The sequence below is a fragment of the Pristiophorus japonicus genome, unplaced genomic scaffold (assembly GCF_044704955.1).
Source record: "Pristiophorus japonicus isolate sPriJap1 unplaced genomic scaffold, sPriJap1.hap1 HAP1_SCAFFOLD_52, whole genome shotgun sequence".
In the NCBI taxonomy this organism is placed as follows: Eukaryota; Metazoa; Chordata; class Chondrichthyes; family Pristiophoridae; genus Pristiophorus; species Pristiophorus japonicus.
The window spans coordinates 2,349,657-2,362,588 of NW_027254426.1; positions in this window are offsets into that span (position 1 = coordinate 2,349,657).

A 12,932-nucleotide genomic window follows, 5' to 3' on the forward strand; every position below is an offset into this window, starting at 1 on the left:
GATATTAGGCCCATCGTGCATGTGCTGTCTCTCAGGGACCTATCTAATTAGTGCCCTTCGCCATTGTACTGCAACTGTTCTCCTTTTGACGAATATATTATTAATTTGAGACATGACATGAGAAAAGTACAGCATCCCTGTAAGTAAAAGGGGAATTTGGGGATGACGTTAAATATGAATGTCAAAACTTGGTCAAGTTGTCAGCCAACGTCGACGAGAATGGGTTTCGAATCCTAGTGTGCAAAGCACAATGGATCAGCAGTCCATCGCCTTAACCTCACGGCCACCTCGTCTCTGTTTTAACTCATCGTCAGCCATTCAATCTCCTGCTTTTTGTATCCAATCAGAAATAATGTGCAAGAAAGTCCACTTCACAGCTTGCTATGCCCGTGCATGCAGATCGACAATGATGAAAACTTGCCATGAGATTCTTTAAGCAAACAGCCTTCCTTTCCTTCAGGTGAGTGAGTGGAAGAGATGATAGGTTTCTCGGCAGAATCACAACAAAGAATATAAAATTTCACGTAGCGAGCTAAGTTGACCGCGGCGTAAAATCACAAGTTTTAACGTGAAATATGTCTGTTTTCTCACATGTCGAGCGCTGTTAGAAGCGGAAATATGAGTAAAACATGACGGGGCTCGTCCGGGATTTGGCCCGTGACCTCTCGCATTTGAAATGTGATCATTCCGAAGCGAGAATCATAACCGTGGACCAACGAGCCGCCGATAGTGAAAAGCGAAGCTCTCAGATTCTGACGGTGGTGAGGAAAGATATTCGGCCCATCGTGCTTTTGCTGTCCATCAGGGACCATTCTAATTAGTCACCCTCGCCATAGTTCTGCAACTGTTCTATTTTGACGAATATATTATTAATTTGAGACATGACATGAGGAAAGTACAGCATTCCTGTAAGTAAAAGGGGAATTTGGCGATGAGGTTAAATGTGAATGTCAAAACGTGGTCAAGCTGTAAGCCAACGACGACGAGAATGGGATTCGAATCCTAGTGTGCAAAGCACAATGGATTAGCAGTCCATCGCCTTAACCTCACGGCCACCTCGTCTCTGTTTTAACACATCGTCAGCCATTCAATCTCCTGCTTTTTGTATCCAATCAGAAATAATGTGCAAGAAAGTCCACTTCACAGCTTGCTATGCCCGTGCATGCAGATCGACAATGATGAAAACTTGCCATGAGATTCTTGAAGCAAACAGCCTTCCATTACTTCAGGTGAGTGACTGGAAGGGATGGTTGGTTTTTCGGCAGAATCACAACAAAGAATATAAAATTTCACGTAGCTAGCTAAGTTGATCGGGGCAGGACTCGAACCTTCAAACTTCTGATAAATTTGCGGTTGAAATCGAAGTCAGACGCCTTATCCATTAGGCCACACAGCCTCTACCAGCACCGGCTCTTGTGTTGTTCTGTATATTGCGAGCAAATTCGGTGCAACTGCAATATCAAGAAGTGGATTTAGGAAAAGATGAGCATATTTCGAGTGAATGAACAGATGCACTGCGATCTGGGTGCGCACCGGCGCAGGCAAGCCCAATGTAAATTGGGACACACAGTTTAACTATTCGGTCATTGCAGCTGAAATCATACTCCTTCTCAAACAATACCGGATGACCCGGGATTATGAGAAAATCCGTTTTAAAGGGAAATATTATGAACCGGAACTGACAACCAGCCCATTTAAACAGACACAGAATGATCCGGGACTGCAAGGACATTCCTTTTACCCAGATGCAGAATAACCCTTGACTGACAGCAGTTCCCTTTTAAAAGAATAAAGTGAGATTTCGATCATCCCTGAAGGCAATTGTGCAGTGGGGCTCAGGACCACGCGGGGCAGAGAATGTTATTGAAGCCACAGGTGATAGACAGGCAGGAAGGAGGGAGGGACGTAAAACCAGCCCAGTCTGAAATATATAAATATTTAATATTTTAAGAAAATAAATGCATTTAAATTATATTTAAAAAAAATTGAATTTGAGTTGTTTTAAATAAATAAATAATTGATTCATAATCTATGTATTTTTTGATTGAACGAAGGCTGTGTGACGAGAATAATTCCATTGGAAATGAGGGGTGCAGTCAATAAATACCCAAACACAGTAAGCCCATGGTGGAAGACAAGCCATGAGGGAAGATGTGGGCTACAAGGGCGATCTTTTAAAGTCGCGTGTGTCTTTCTGCTGGATCCGACAGCAGCTGCTTGTGCTGTGAAAGAGGTCAAATGTAATAGAGCCCAGCGCAGGCAGAACAGAAACAGCATATTTATTTTGGAAGTTACAAATTTGGAATTATATATAAATACACACATATATATATACATGTATAAACAAAGTCAGTCATGTCTTGTCTTGGTTTAATTTGATTTGAATTTGAAAATAAGGATGGAGGATGTCATCGTGTCACACAGCCCATACGCAAGCCCTGCCTAAAATCGTTATATTTCTAATTGTGTATTTTCCCTTCTTTCAGATGTGGAATAGCAAAATACCACAGCAGATTCTTCTACCGTCAGAGAGTCCACGAAGGAGTGTTCAATCAAATCAGTACGGTTTCAAGTTGCATGTAATGCATTTTTCTCACATGAAAGTAAGATCGCACAGCACGTTTGCACACACTCTAGCTTACACAAACAGACAAACAAACTAAAATCCTTAACCTCCAAAGGCAAGTTCTTAAATTTGAAATTGGAAATCCGAGAAAGACAGCACATCCCTTTTAAACAGACACAGACTGATGAGGGTCTGATTGCACACCATTTTAAACAGACAGAGAATGATCCAGGACAGACAGCACATCCCCTTAAAAGGGACACGGAAATAGAATGAATAAAAACAGATAAATATGTAAAACTCGGCAGGTCGTGCAGATATTGTGGAGGAAAAATCCGTTTTCACGTAAAGTCGGATAATCATTCCGATATTTTAGGAAAAAGTTAAAGATTACAGATGTTTTCAACAAAAATAGCGCTTGGAAAAAATACGCAGCGAGAACGGTCAAATGGGAACGTCTGTGATACAGTGGAACGCGGGAGTGATTAAATAATAAATGGCACAATGGAGAAAGGCAAAGTGGGTGGTAATCGGGCAATAACGTAACAAAGAATGGTCCAGAGGAGGTGTCAGTGGGAACAGCAGAACCATTACCAGACAATGGGAGCGGTGCTTATCATCCGATACGTTGAACATAATGTTGAGGTCAGAAGACGAGAATATGCCTACAATATAGGGTGTCACCGCCTTTTAATCAGACCAGGCAGCTTTGCCAGCCCGGATTGATTTCCTGTCCGCTTTGAATTCGGCAGCCAAGGAACGAATTCAAAAGGCAGCGTCTCTCATCTTTTCAGCTCGAGAGAAACATGACGCACTCATATTCAGGGCAGAGGTGGAGATTGACGCTGAATATATGCTTATCCCAATTGAGGTGAACTTATGCGTTCAGACAGGAAGATGTACTGATCAATTGTTGGCCGGAACCTAACAAGGGTTTAGGTTAGCCAACGAGTCACAGAACCGAGTACCTCTGAGATATTTTAACTTTACTCAGTTTGGCCGGTTTCACATTGCTCTGGGATTTGGAAGCTCATGCAACATCGGCGTAAAATCACACGTTTTAACGTGAAATATGTGTGTTTTCTTACATGTCGAGCGGCTGTTAGAAGCGGAAATTTGAGTAAAACATGACGGGACTCGTCCGGGATTTGGCCCGTGAACTCTCGCATTTCAAATGTGATCATTCCGAAGCGAGAATCATAACCGTGGAACAACGAGCCGCCGACAGTGAAAAGCGCAGCTCTCAGTTTTTGACGGTGGTGAGAAAAGATATTATGGCCCATCGTGCATGTGCTGTCTCTCAGATATCTATCTAATTAGTGCCCCTCGCCATTGTTCTGCAGCTGTTCTCCTTTTGACGAATATATTATTAATTTGAGACATGACATGAGGAAAGTACAGCATCCCTGTAATAAAAAGGGGAATTTGGCGATGCGGTGAAAGTCAAAACGTGGTCAAGCTGTAAGCCAACGACGACGAGGATGGGATTCGAACCCATGCGTGCAGAACACAATGGATTAGCAGTTCAGCACCTTAACCAATCGGCCATCTCGTCTCTGCTTTAACGCATCGTCAGCCATTCAATCTCCTGCTTTTTGTATCCAAACAGAAATAATGTGCAAGAAAGTCCACTTCACAGCTTGCTCTGCCCGTGCATGCAGATCGACAATGATGAAAACTTGCCATGAGATTCTTGAAGCAAACAGCCTTCCATTACTTCAGGTGAGTGACTGGAAGAGATGGTTGGTTCTCGGCAGAATCACAACAAAGAAGATAAAATTTCACGTAGCGAGCTAAGTTGACCGCGGCAGGACTCGAACCTGCAATTTTCTGATAAATTTGCGGTTGTAATCGAAGTTATACCTTTTATCCATTAGGCCACACGGCCTCTGCCAGCACCAGCTCTTGTGTTGTTGTGTATATTGCGAGAAAATTCAGGGCAACTGCAATATCAAGGAGTGGATTAAGGGAAAGAGGAGCATATTTGCAGTGAATTAACAGATGCACTGCGATCTGGGTGCGCACCGGCGCAGGCAAGCGCAATGTAAATTGGAACACACAGTTTAACAATTCGGTCATTGCAGCTGAAATCATACTCATTCTCAAACAATACAGGATGACCCGAGTTTATGAGAAAATCCGTTTTAAATGGAAAGATTATGAACCGGAACTGACAATCAGCCCATTTCAACAGACACAGAATGATCCGGGACTGCAAGGACTTCACTTTTACCCAGATGCAGAATAACCCTTGACTGACAGCAGTTCTCTTTTAAAAGAATAGAGTGAGATCTCGATCATCCCTGAAGGCAATTGTGCAGTGGGGCTCAGGACCACGCGGGGCAGAGACTGTTATTGAAGCCACAGGTGATAAACAGGCAGGAAGGAGGGAGGGACGTAAAACCAGCCCAGTCTGAAATATATAAATATTTACATTTTAAGAAAATAAATGCATTTAAATTGTATTTTTAAAAAAATTGAATTTGAGTTGTTTTAATAACTAAATAATTGATTCATAATCTATGTATTTTTTGATTGAACGAAGGCTGTGTGACTAGAATAATTCCATTGGAAATGAGGGGTGCAGTCAATAAATACCCAAACACAGTAAGCCCATGGTGGAAGACAAGCCATGAGGGAAGATGTGGGCTACAAGGGCGATCTTTTAAAGTCGCGTGTGTCTTTCTGTTGGATCTGACATCAGTTGCTTGTGCTGTGAAAGAGGTCAAATGCACTAGACCCAGCGCAGGCAGAACAGAAAAAGCATATTTATTTTGGAAGCTAAAAATCTAGGATTATATATCAATATACACATGTATATATATACATGTGTAAACAAAGTCAGTCAATCAGTCATGTCTTGCCTTGGTTTGATTTGATTTGAATTTGAAAATAAAGATGGAGGAAGTCATCATATCACACAGCCCACACGCAAGCCATGCCTAAAATCGCTATATTTCAAACTTGTATATTTTCCCTTCTTTCAGATATGGAATAGCAAAATCCCACAGCAGATTCTTCTACCGTCAGAGAGTCCACGAAAAAGTGTTCAATCAAATCAGTACGGTTTCAAGTTGCATGTAATGCATTTTTCTCACATGAATGTAAGAACACACAGCACGTTTGCACACACACTGGCTTACACAAACACACAAACAAACCAAAATTCCTGCACCCTCCAAAGGCAGTTTTTGAAATTTGGAATGTGAACTCCGGGTCAGACAGCACATCACTTTTAAACAGACACAGAATGAAGCGTGTCTGATAGCACACCATTTTAAAGAGACAGAGAATGATCTCGGACAGACATCACATCCCCTTAAAAGGGACACGGAAATAGAATGAATAAAAACAGATAAAAATGTAAAATTCGGCAGGTCGTGCAGATTCTGTGGAGGAAGATTCCGGTTTCACGTTCTCGCGGATGATCATTCCGATATTTTAGGAAAAAGTTAAAGATTACAGATTTTTTCAACAAAAATAGCGCCTGGAAAAAATACGCAGCGAGAAAGGTCAAATGGGAAGGTCTGTGATAGAGTGGAACGCAGGAGTGATGAAATAATAAATGGCACAATGCAGAAAGGCAAAGTGGGTAGTAATCGGACAATAATGTAACAAAGGATGGTCCAGGAAGGTATTAGTGGGAATAGCAGAATCATTACCAGACAATGGGAGCGGTACTTATCATCCGATACGTTGAACCTAATGTTGAGTCCAGAAGTCGAGTACATGCCTATAATATAGGGTGTCACCGCCTTTTAATCAGACCAGGCAGCTTTGCCAGCCCGGATTGATTTCCTGTCCGCTGTGAATTCGGCAGCCAAGGGTCGAATTCAAAAGGCAGCTTCTCTCATCTTTTCAGCTCTTGAGAAACAGGACGCACTCATATTCAGGGCAGGGGTGGAGATTGACACTGAATGTATGCTTATCCCAATTGAGGTGAGCTTATGCATACAGACAGCAAGATATACTGATCAAGTATCGGATGGAACCAAACAAGTGTTTAGCTGATGCAACGAGTCACAGAGCCGAGTACCTCTGAGATATTTTAACTTTACTCAGTTTGGCGGGTTTCACTTTGCTCTGGGATTTGGATGCTAAGGGAACATCGGCGCAAAATCACACGTTTTAATGTGAAATATGTCTGTTTTCTCACATGTCGAGTGGCTGTGAGAAGCGGAAATTTGAGTAAAACATGGCGGGGCTCGTCAGGGATTTGGCCCGAGATCTCTCGCATTTCAAATGTGATCATTTCTAAGCGAGAATCATAGCCGTGGACCAACGAGCCGCCGACAGTGAAAAGCGCAGCTCTCAGATTCTCACGGTCGTGAGAAAAGATATTAGGCCCATCGTGCATGTGCTGTCTCTCAGGGACCTATCTAATTAGTGCCCTTCGCCATTGTACTGCAACTGTTCTCCTTTTGACGAATATATTATTAATTTGAGACATGACATGAGAAAAGTACAGCATCCCTGTAAGTAAAAGGGGAATTTGGGGATGACGTTAAATATGAATGTCAAAACTTGGTCAAGTTGTCAGCCAACGTCGACGAGAATGGGTTTCGAATCCTAGTGTGCAAAGCACAATGGATCAGCAGTCCATCGCCTTAACCTCACGGCCACCTCGTCTCTGTTTTAACTCATCGTCAGCCATTCAATCTCCTGCTTTTTGTATCCAATCAGAAATAATGTGCAAGAAAGTCCACTTCACAGCTTGCTATGCCCGTGCATGCAGATCGACAATGATGAAAACTTGCCATGAGATTCTTTAAGCAAACAGCCTTCCTTTCCTTCAGGTGAGTGAGTGGAAGAGATGATAGGTTTCTCGGCAGAATCACAACAAAGAATATAAAATTTCACGTAGCGAGCTAAGTTGACCGCGGCGTAAAATCACAAGTTTTAACGTGAAATATGTCTGTTTTCTCACATGTCGAGCGCTGTTAGAAGCGGAAATATGAGTAAAACATGACGGGGCTCGTCCGGGATTTGGCCCGTGACCTCTCGCATTTGAAATGTGATCATTCCGAAGCGAGAATCATAACCGTGGACCAACGAGCCGCCGATAGTGAAAAGCGAAGCTCTCAGATTCTGACGGTGGTGAGGAAAGATATTCGGCCCATCGTGCTTTTGCTGTCCATCAGGGACCATTCTAATTAGTCACCCTCGCCATAGTTCTGCAACTGTTCTATTTTGACGAATATATTATTAATTTGAGACATGACATGAGGAAAGTACAGCATTCCTGTAAGTAAAAGGGGAATTTGGCGATGAGGTTAAATGTGAATGTCAAAACGTGGTCAAGCTGTAAGCCAACGACGACGAGAATGGGATTCGAATCCTAGTGTGCAAAGCACAATGGATTAGCAGTCCATCGCCTTAACCTCACGGCCACCTCGTCTCTGTTTTAACACATCGTCAGCCATTCAATCTCCTGCTTTTTGTATCCAATCAGAAATAATGTGCAAGAAAGTCCACTTCACAGCTTGCTATGCCCGTGCATGCAGATCGACAATGATGAAAACTTGCCATGAGATTCTTGAAGCAAACAGCCTTCCATTACTTCAGGTGAGTGACTGGAAGGGATGGTTGGTTTTTCGGCAGAATCACAACAAAGAATATAAAATTTCACGTAGCTAGCTAAGTTGATCGGGGCAGGACTCGAACCTTCAAACTTCTGATAAATTTGCGGTTGAAATCGAAGTCAGACGCCTTATCCATTAGGCCACACAGCCTCTACCAGCACCGGCTCTTGTGTTGTTCTGTATATTGCGAGCAAATTCGGTGCAACTGCAATATCAAGGAGTGGATTTAGGAAAAGATGAGCATATTTCGAGTGAATGAACAGATGCACTGCGATCTGGGTGCGCACCGGCGCAGGCAAGCCCAATGTAAATTGGGACACACAGTTTAACTATTCGGTCATTGCAGCTGAAATCATACTCCTTCTCAAACAATACCGGATGACCCGGGATTATGAGAAAATCCGTTTTAAAGGGAAATATTATGAACCGGAACTGACAACCAGCCCATTTAAACAGACACAGAATGATCCGGGACTGCAAGGACATTCCTTTTACCCAGATGCAGAATAACCCTTGACTGACAGCAGTTCCCTTTTAAAAGAATAAAGTGAGATTTCGATCATCCCTGAAGGCAATTGTGCAGTGGGGCTCAGGACCACGCGGGGCAGAGAATGTTATTGAAGCCACAGGTGATAGACAGGCAGGAAGGAGGGAGGGACGTAAAACCAGCCCAGTCTGAAATATATAAATATTTAATATTTTAAGAAAATAAATGCATTTAAATTATATTTAAAAAAAATTGAATTTGAGTTGTTTTAAATAAATAAATAATTGATTCATAATCTATGTATTTTTTGATTGAACGAAGGCTGTGTGACGAGAATAATTCCATTGGAAATGAGGGGTGCAGTCAATAAATACCCAAACACAGTAAGCCCATGGTGGAAGACAAGCCATGAGGGAAGATGTGGGCTACAAGGGCGATCTTTTAAAGTCGCGTGTGTCTTTCTGCTGGATCCGACAGCAGCTGCTTGTGCTGTGAAAGAGGTCAAATGTAATAGAGCCCAGCGCAGGCAGAACAGAAACAGCATATTTATTTTGGAAGTTACAAATTTGGAATTATATATAAATACACACATATATATATACATGTATAAACAAAGTCAGTCATGTCTTGTCTTGGTTTAATTTGATTTGAATTTGAAAATAAGGATGGAGGATGTCATCGTGTCACACAGCCCATACGCAAGCCCTGCCTAAAATCGTTATATTTCTAATTGTGTATTTTCCCTTCTTTCAGATGTGGAATAGCAAAATACCACAGCAGATTCTTCTACCGTCAGAGAGTCCACGAAGGAGTGTTCAATCAAATCAGTACGGTTTCAAGTTGCATGTAATGCATTTTTCTCACATGAAAGTAAGATCGCACAGCACGTTTGCACACACTCTAGCTTACACAAACAGACAAACAAACTAAAATCCTTAACCTCCAAAGGCAAGTTCTTAAATTTGAAATTGGAAATCCGAGAAAGACAGCACATCCCTTTTAAACAGACACAGACTGATGAGGGTCTGATTGCACACCATTTTAAACAGACAGAGAATGATCCAGGACAGACAGCACATCCCCTTAAAAGGGACACGGAAATAGAATGAATAAAAACAGATAAATATGTAAAACTCGGCAGGTCGTGCAGATATTGTGGAGGAAAAATCCGTTTTCACGTAAAGTCGGATAATCATTCCGATATTTTAGGAAAAAGTTAAAGATTACAGATGTTTTCAACAAAAATAGCGCTTGGAAAAAATACGCAGCGAGAACGGTCAAATGGGAACGTCTGTGATACAGTGGAACGCGGGAGTGATTAAATAATAAATGGCACAATGGAGAAAGGCAAAGTGGGTGGTAATCGGGCAATAACGTAACAAAGAATGGTCCAGAGGAGGTGTCAGTGGGAACAGCAGAACCATTACCAGACAATGGGAGCGGTGCTTATCATCCGATACGTTGAACATAATGTTGAGGTCAGAAGACGAGAATATGCCTACAATATAGGGTGTCACCGCCTTTTAATCAGACCAGGCAGCTTTGCCAGCCCGGATTGATTTCCTGTCCGCTTTGAATTCGGCAGCCAAGGAACGAATTCAAAAGGCAGCGTCTCTCATCTTTTCAGCTCGAGAGAAACATGACGCACTCATATTCAGGGCAGAGGTGGAGATTGACGCTGAATATATGCTTATCCCAATTGAGGTGAACTTATGCGTTCAGACAGGAAGATGTACTGATCAAGTGTTGGCCGGAACCTAACAAGGGTTTAGGTTAGCCAACGAGTCACAGAACCGAGTACCTCTGAGATATTTTAACTTTACTCAGTTTGGCCGGTTTCACATTGCTCTGGGATTTGGAAGCTCATGCAACATCGGCGTAAAATCACACGTTTTAACGTGAAATATGTGTGTTTTCTTACATGTCGAGCGGCTGTTAGAAGCGGAAATTTGAGTAAAACATGACGGGACTCGTCCGGGATTTGGCCCGTGAACTCTCGCATTTCAAATGTGATCATTCCGAAGCGAGAATCATAACCGTGGAACAACGAGCCGCCGACAGTGAAAAGCGCAGCTCTCAGTTTTTGACGGTGGTGAGAAAAGATATTATGGCCCATCGTGCATGTGCTGTCTCTCAGATATCTATCTAATTAGTGCCCCTCGCCATTGTTCTGCAGCTGTTCTCCTTTTGACGAATATATTATTAATTTGAGACATGACATGAGGAAAGTACAGCATCCCTGTAATAAAAAGGGGAATTTGGCGATGCGGTGAAAGTCAAAACGTGGTCAAGCTGTAAGCCAACGACGACGAGGATGGGATTCGAACCCATGCGTGCAGAACACAATGGATTAGCAGTTCAGCACCTTAACCAATCGGCCATCTCGTCTCTGCTTTAACGCATCGTCAGCCATTCAATCTCCTGCTTTTTGTATCCAAACAGAAATAATGTGCAAGAATGTCCACTTCACAGCTTGCTCTGCCCGTGCATGCAGATCGACAATGATGAAAACTTGCCATGAGATTCTTGAAGCAAACAGCCTTCCATTACTTCAGGTGAGTGACTGGAAGAGATGGTTGGTTCTCGGCAGAATCACAACAAAGAAGATAAAATTTCACGTAGCGAGCTAAGTTGACCGCGGCAGGACTCGAACCTGCAATTTTCTGATAAATTTGCGGTTGTAATCGAAGTTATACCCTTTATCCATTAGGCCACACGGCCTCTGCCAGCACCAGCTCTTGTGTTGTTGTGTATATTGCGAGAAAATTCAGGGCAACTGCAATATCAAGGAGTGGATTAAGGGAAAGAGGAGCATATTTGCAGTGAATGAACAGATGCACTGCGATCTGGGTGCGCACCGGCGCAGGCAAGCGCAATGTAAATTGGAACACACAGTTTAACAATTCGGTCATTGCAGCTGAAATCATACTCATTCTCAAACAATACAGGATGACCCGAGTTTATGAGAAAATCCGTTTTAAATGGAAAGATTATGAACCGGAACTGACAATCAGCCCATTTCAACAGACACAGAATGATCCGGGACTGCAAGGACTTCACTTTTACCCAGATGCAGAATAACCCTTGACTGACAGCAGTTCTCTTTTAAAAGAATAGAGTGAGATCTCGATCATCCCTGAAGGCAATTGTGCAGTGGGGCTCAGGACCACGCGGGGCAGAGACTGTTATTGAAGCCACAGGTGATAAACAGGCAGGAAGGAGGGAGGGACGTAAAACCAGCCCAGTCTGAAATATATAAATATTTACATTTTAAGAAAATAAATGCATTTAAATTGTATTTTTAAAAAAATTGAATTTGAGTTGTTTTAATAACTAAATAATTGATTCATAATCTATGTATTTTTTGATTGAACGAAGGCTGTGTGACTAGAATAATTCCATTGGAAATGAGGGGTGCAGTCAATAAATACCCAAACACAGTAAGCCCATGGTGGAAGACAAGCCATGAGGGAAGATGTGGGCTACAAGGGCGATCTTTTAAAGTCGCGTGTGTCTTTCTGTTGGATCTGACATCAGTTGCTTGTGCTGTGAAAGAGGTCAAATGCACTAGACCCAGCGCAGGCAGAACAGAAAAAGCATATTTATTTTGGAAGCTAAAAATCTAGGATTATATATCAATATACACATGTATATATATACATGTGTAAACAAAGTCAGTCAATCAGTCATGTCTTGCCTTGGTTTGATTTGATTTGAATTTGAAAATAAAGATGGAGGAAGTCATCATATCACACAGCCCACACGCAAGCCATGCCTAAAATCGCTATATTTCAAACTTGTATATTTTCCCTTCTTTCAGATATGGAATAGCAAAATCCCACAGCAGATTCTTCTACCGTCAGAGAGTCCACGAAAAAGTGTTCAATCAAATCAGTACGGTTTCAAGTTGCATGTAATGCATTTTTCTCACATGAATGTAAGAACACACAGCACGTTTGCACACACACTGGCTTACACAAACACACAAACAAACCAAATTTCCTGCACCCTCCAAAGGCAGTTTTTGAAATTTGGAATGTGAACTCCGGGTCAGACAGCACATCACTTTTAAACAGACACAGAATGAAGCGTGTCTGATAGCACACCATTTTAAAGAGACAGAGAATGATCTCGGACAGACATCACATCCCCTTAAAAGGGACACGGAAATAGAATGAATAAAAACAGAAAAAAATGTAAAATTCGGCAGGTCGTGCAGATTCTGTGGAGGAAGATTCCGGTTTCACGTTCTCGCGGATGATCATTCCGATATTTTAGGAAAAAGTTAAAGATTACA